This window comes from Salmo trutta, chromosome 5, assembly GCF_901001165.1.
Source record: "Salmo trutta chromosome 5, fSalTru1.1, whole genome shotgun sequence".
In the NCBI taxonomy this organism is placed as follows: Eukaryota; Metazoa; Chordata; class Actinopteri; order Salmoniformes; family Salmonidae; genus Salmo; species Salmo trutta.
In genome coordinates this window covers 31,553,746-31,559,745 of record NC_042961.1, presented here as the reverse complement: position 1 = coordinate 31,559,745, position 6,000 = coordinate 31,553,746, and positions in this window count along the sequence as shown.

Below are 6,000 nucleotides of genomic sequence, written 5' to 3'. Positions count from 1 at the left end.
GAACAAAAATAACAAAGGGAAACAAAAGTGCACAGTTCTGTCAGGTACAGGTGGGAAAAGGCTGCCTAAGTATGGTTCCCAATCAGAGACAGCGATAGACAGCTGCCTCTGATTGGAAACCATACCTGGCCAAAACAGAAATATAATGACATAGAATGCCCACCCCACACCCTGACCTAACAAAATAGAGAAATAAACCGTCTCTCTCAGGTCAGGGCGTGACAGATTTATACCTCCTTCAAAATTAATGGGAAGACCTGAAAATGTTTGTCTGGAAATTATCAAAAAAACAATTTGACAGAGCTTGACATTTTTCTAAAAGAATAATGGCCAAATGTTGCACACTCCAGGTGTGGAAAGCTCTTAGAGACTTAACCAGAAAGACTCACAGCTGTAATCACTGTAAAAGGTGATTCAAAAAAGTATTGACTCAGTGGTGTGAATAATTATGTAAATGAGATACGTATTTATTTCATTTTCAATAAATGTCTATCAACTGCTCAAAAAAATAAAGGGAACACTAAAATCACACATCCTAGATCTGAATGAATGAAATAATCGTATTAAATACCTTTTTCTTTACATTTACATTTTAGTCATTTAGAAGACGCTCTTATCCAGAGCGACTTACAGTAGTGAATGCATACATTTCATAATTTGTGTTTTTTATGTGCTGGCCCCCCGTGGGAATCGAACCCACAACCCTGGTGTTGCAAACACCATGCTCTACCAACTGAGCTACAGGGTCTTTACATAGTTGAATGTGCTGACAACAAAATCACACAAAAATAATCAATGGAAATCCAATTTATCAACCCATGGAGGTCTGGATTTGGAGTCACACTCAAAATGAAAGTGGAAAACCATACTACAGGCTGATCCAACTTTGATGTATTGTCCTTAAAACAAGTCAAAATGAGGCTCAGTAGTGTGCCTGTATGACCTCCCTACAATGCCTAGGCATGCTCCTGATGAGGTGGCGGATGGTCTCCTGAGGGATCTCTTCCCAGATCTGGACTAAAGCATCCGCCAACTCCTGGACAGTCTGTGGTGCAACGTGGCGTTGGTGGATGGAGCAAGACATGATGTCCCAGATGTGCTCAATTGGATTCAGGTCTGGGGAACGGGTGGGCCAGTCCATAGCATCAAAGCCTTCCTCTTGCAGGAACTGCTGACACACTCCAGCCACATGAGGTCTAGCATTGTCTTGCATTAGGAGGAACCCAGGGCCAACCGCACCAGCATATGGTCTCACAAGGGGTCTGAGGATCTCATCTCGGTACCTAATGGCAGTCAGGCTACCTCTGGCGAGCACATGGAGGGCTGTGCGGCCCCCCAAAGAAATGCCACCCCACACCATGACTGACCCACCGCCAAACCGGTCATGCTGGAGGATGTTGCAGGCAAAAGAACGTTCTCCACGGCGTCTCCAGACTCTGTCACGTCTGTCACGTGCTCAGTGTGAACCTGCTTTCATCTGTGAAGAGCACAGGGCGCCAGTGGCGAATTTGCCAATCTTGGTGTTCTCTGGCAAATGCCAAACATCCTGCACGGTGTTGGGCTGTAAGCACAACCCCCACCTGTGGACGTCGGGCCCTCATACCACCCTCATGAAGTCTGTTTCTGACCATTTGAGCAGACACATGCACATTTGTGGCCTGCTGGAGGTCATTTTGTAGGGCTCTGGCAGTACTCCTCCTGCTCCTCCTTGCACAAAGGCGGGAGGGTTGTTGCCCTCCTACGGCCTCCTCCACGTCTCCTGATGTACTGGCCTGTCTCCTGGTAGCGCCTCCATGCTCTGGACACTACGCTGACAGACACAGCAAACCTTCTTGCCACAGCTCGCATTGATGTGCCATCCTGGATGAGCTGCACTACCTGAGCCACTTGTGTGGGTTGTAGACTCCGTCTCATGCTATCACTAGAGTGAAAGCACCGCCAGCATTCAAAAGTGACCAAAACATCAGCCAGGAAGCATAGGAACTGAGAAGTGGTCTGTGGTCACCACCTGCAGAACCACTCCTTTATTGGGGGTGTCTTGCTAATTGCCTATAATTTCCACCTGTTGTCTATTCCATTTGCACAACAGCATGTGAAATGTATTGTCAATCAGTGTTGCTTCCTAAGTGAACAGTTTCATTTCACAGAAGTGTGATTGACTTGGAGTTACATTGTGTTGTTTAAGTGTTCCCTTTATTTTTTTGAGCAGTATAGTTTGGCCATAATGACCATCGTTATGTTTGGAGGATAATGGGGGAGGCTTGTAAGCCGAAGAACACCATCCCAACCATGAAGCACAGGGGAGGCAGCATCATGTTGTGGGGGTGCTTTGCTGCAGGAAGGACTGGTGCACTTCACAAAATAGATGGCATCATAAGGCAGGAAAATGATGTGGATATGTTGAAGCAACATCTCAAGACATCAGTCAGGAAGTTAAAGCTTGTTTGCAAATGGGTCTTCCAAATGGACAATGACCCCAAGCATACTTCCAAAGATGTGGCAAAATGGCTTAAGGACAACAATGTCAAGGTATTGGAGTGGCCATCACAAAGCCCTGACCTCAAACCTCTATAAAATGTGTGGCCAGAACTGAAAAAGCGTGTGCGAGCAAGAAGGCCTACAAACCTGACTCAGTTACACCAGTTCTGTCAGGAGGAATGGGCCAAAATTCACCCAACTTAATATGGGAAGCTTGTGAAAGGCTACCCGAAACATTTTACCCAAGTTAAACAATTTAAAGACAATGTTACCAAATACTAGTTGTGTGTATGTAAACTTCTTACCCACTGGGAATGTGCTGAAATAAATCATTCTCTACTATTATTCTGACATTTCACACTCCTAAAATAAAGTGGTGATCCTAACTGACCTAAGACAGGGAATTTTTACTAGGATTAAATGTCATGAATTGTGAAAAACTGAGTTTAAATGTATTTGGCTAAGGTGTATGTAAACTTCCGACCTCAACTGCATACACTACTGTTCAAAAGTTTGTGGTTACTTAGAAATGTCCTTGTTATTGAAAGAAAAACACATTTTTTGTACATTAAAATAACATCAAATTGATCAGAAATACAGTGTAGACATTGCTAATGTTGTAATTGACTATTGTAGCTGGAAACGGCATATTTTTTTATGGAATATCTACATAGGCGTACAGAGGCCCATTATCAGCAACCATCACCGAAGTGTTCCAATGGCATGTTGTGTTAGCTAATGGAAGTTCATCATTTTAAAAGGCTAATTGATCATTAGAAAACCATTTTGCAATTATGTTAGCACAGCTGAAAACTTTTGTGCTGATTAAAGAAGCAATAAAACTGGCCTTCTTTAGACTAGTTGAGTATCTTGAGCACCAGCATTTGTGGGTTCGATTACAGGCTCAAAATGGCCAGAAACAAAGAACTTTCTTCTGAATCTCATCAGTCTATTCTTGCTCTGATAAATGAAGGCTATTCCATGCGAGAAATTGCAAAGAAACTAAAGATCTCGTACAACGCTGTGTACTACTCCCTTCACAGAACAGCGCAAACTAGCTCCAACCAGAATAGAAAGAGGAGTGGGAGGCCCCGGTGCACAACTGAGCAAGAGAGCAAGTACATTAGAGTGTCTAGTTTGAGAAACACATGCCTCACAAGTCCTCAACTGGCAGCTTCATTAAATAGTACCCGCAAAACACCAGTCTCAACGTCAACAGTAAAGAGGCGACTCCGAGATGCTGGCCTTCTAGGCAGAGTTGCAAAGAAAAAGCCATATCTAGCCAATAAAAAGAAACGATTAAGATGGGCAAAAGAACACAAGACACTGGACAGAGGACCTTGTGAAAAACAAAATGCCTCCAGCTATCCATCACTAATGTAAATAAAAACACAGAATATCCCATGCATTCATGAATTAAATAGCTTTAGCCTACATGTTGTCGGTTCATCTGATGAAGGTGCACATGGGCCTATTTGAAATCGGAGGGCAGAAATGATTAAATATTAAAGCATTAGACCTCTCACTAAAGGCATCTGTCATAAAAAAATTATATTTAAATCCGAACTGGTTGGAGATAAGAGTACATGGTCATAAAGGCTAGATCATTTTTCAAGCTGTTCAAACATTCATAGATGACCAATAGGGTCAAATAATATAAACAGTGGTTATAGAGGATGCAACCGGTCAGCACCTCAGGAGTAAATGTAATTTGGCTTTTCATAGCCGAGCATTCAGAGGTCAAGACAGCAAGTGTGTGTGCGTGTGTGAGAGAGAGAGAGAGAGAGAGAGAGAATCGAAACACACACACAGTAACGCTTGTTAATGAGTTCGGAGAGCCGATCTGTTATCCAAAGATTAGTTTAATAGCCAGGCTACTGCGTGAAAATCCTCCCTACTTGCAATGTATTCGATACTCCAAAGTTTTACACAGTATCTGTTCATCAACATCTTTCTGCTTTCGTTAATAAAATAACGATAAAAAATACTTTCAAAATGCAGATGTTTATTTCAACTTACTGTACAGTACATCTCAGCTACATTTTATTTGCACTTCCCCCAGCTCTACGACCACGGGTAAAACCTTACTGAGATGATCAATGTATTTGTTGCATTGTTGTATCGGCAGTTTCTTGCTTGTCGGCTTGGCAGAGTTACGCATGAATTTCTCACAATAAAGTAGGCTAATGAAGGCAACAAATTGTTGCTTACTGAAACACCCAAAGTCATCCAATTGTTATAATAGGATATGAAGCAATAGCCTACCCCGCGTGCGGTCAACTATTTCAGGACAAGTATGGGGACTGGTCTTGATAAATCAATGAGATTTTTATTTTCACTGAATCTCCGTTTGGGAATTGGTTAACCTACAAGTAGGGTGTAGCCTACTCCCGACCGGTCACATTGTACAGCGCCATATTTTCCTGAGGGTTTCATTTTCCTTGGAATAAAAACACCATAAAGAAATTATCAAATTAATTATGCTATGTTTCTTCAGATCAATCCCATATACTATGTTTTACAAAACAGGTTTTAAATTCTCTAGTACAGCAATATTAAAAACTGTCAAATGCTTCTCAAAGATGCCCTCTTGGGCCTCCCAAGTGGCGCAGTGGTCTTAGGCACTGCATCACAGTGCTAGCTGTGCCACTAGAGATCCTGGTTTGAGTCCAGGCTCTGTCACAGCCGGCCATGACCGGGAGACCCATGGGGCGGCTCACAATTGGCCCAGTGTTGTCTGGGTTAGGGGAGGGTTTGGCCGGCAGGGATGTCCTGGTCCCATCGTGCTCTAGCGACTCCTGTGGCGGACCGGGCGCATGCACACTGACACGGTGGCCAGGTATATGGTGTTTCCTTCGACACATTGGTGCGACTGGCTTCCGGGTTTAGCGGGCATTGTGTCAAGAAGCAGTGCGGCTTAGTTGGGTTGTGTTTCTGGGGATGCACAGCTCTCGACCTTTGCCTCTCCCGAGTCCATACGGGAGTTGTAGCGATGAGACAAGACTGTAACTACCAATTGGATACCATGAAATTGGGGAGGAAAAGGGGTTTAAAAAAATGCCCTCTGGTGGTAAAAGTAGCACTAACTAACATTAATGGCAACAATGGCTGACACTCAAATAACGTGCCATAGAATTCTGCGGCAGCCCGCAAGGTGTGCTGCAGTATGACACAACTTTTAAAGGAAGAACCACTGTAGGCGTTGGGTTAGTTGGTGGTGCATTTTTTTCCCTTTCCATTTAAGTTTTTGTATCACAAAATGTAACGTGAGTGACCACACACTACCGCACAGTAGGTGGCGGCATGTACAAACAAAATGTATGAACGCCATGATACAAAATAAGAAAATGAAGACGAAGAAACAGAAGAAAGATATTGCCCAAGATTTTTTATAAGTAACCCAAGATAGACAAAAACCTGTCGTGGCTAAAACGAGCAAGGAGGTGGGCAGAGCCACGAACGAGCTAGCAAGATCTTATTGGCGCGTTCCAGCATGTATTTGCATATTTCCGTTAGGGAAAG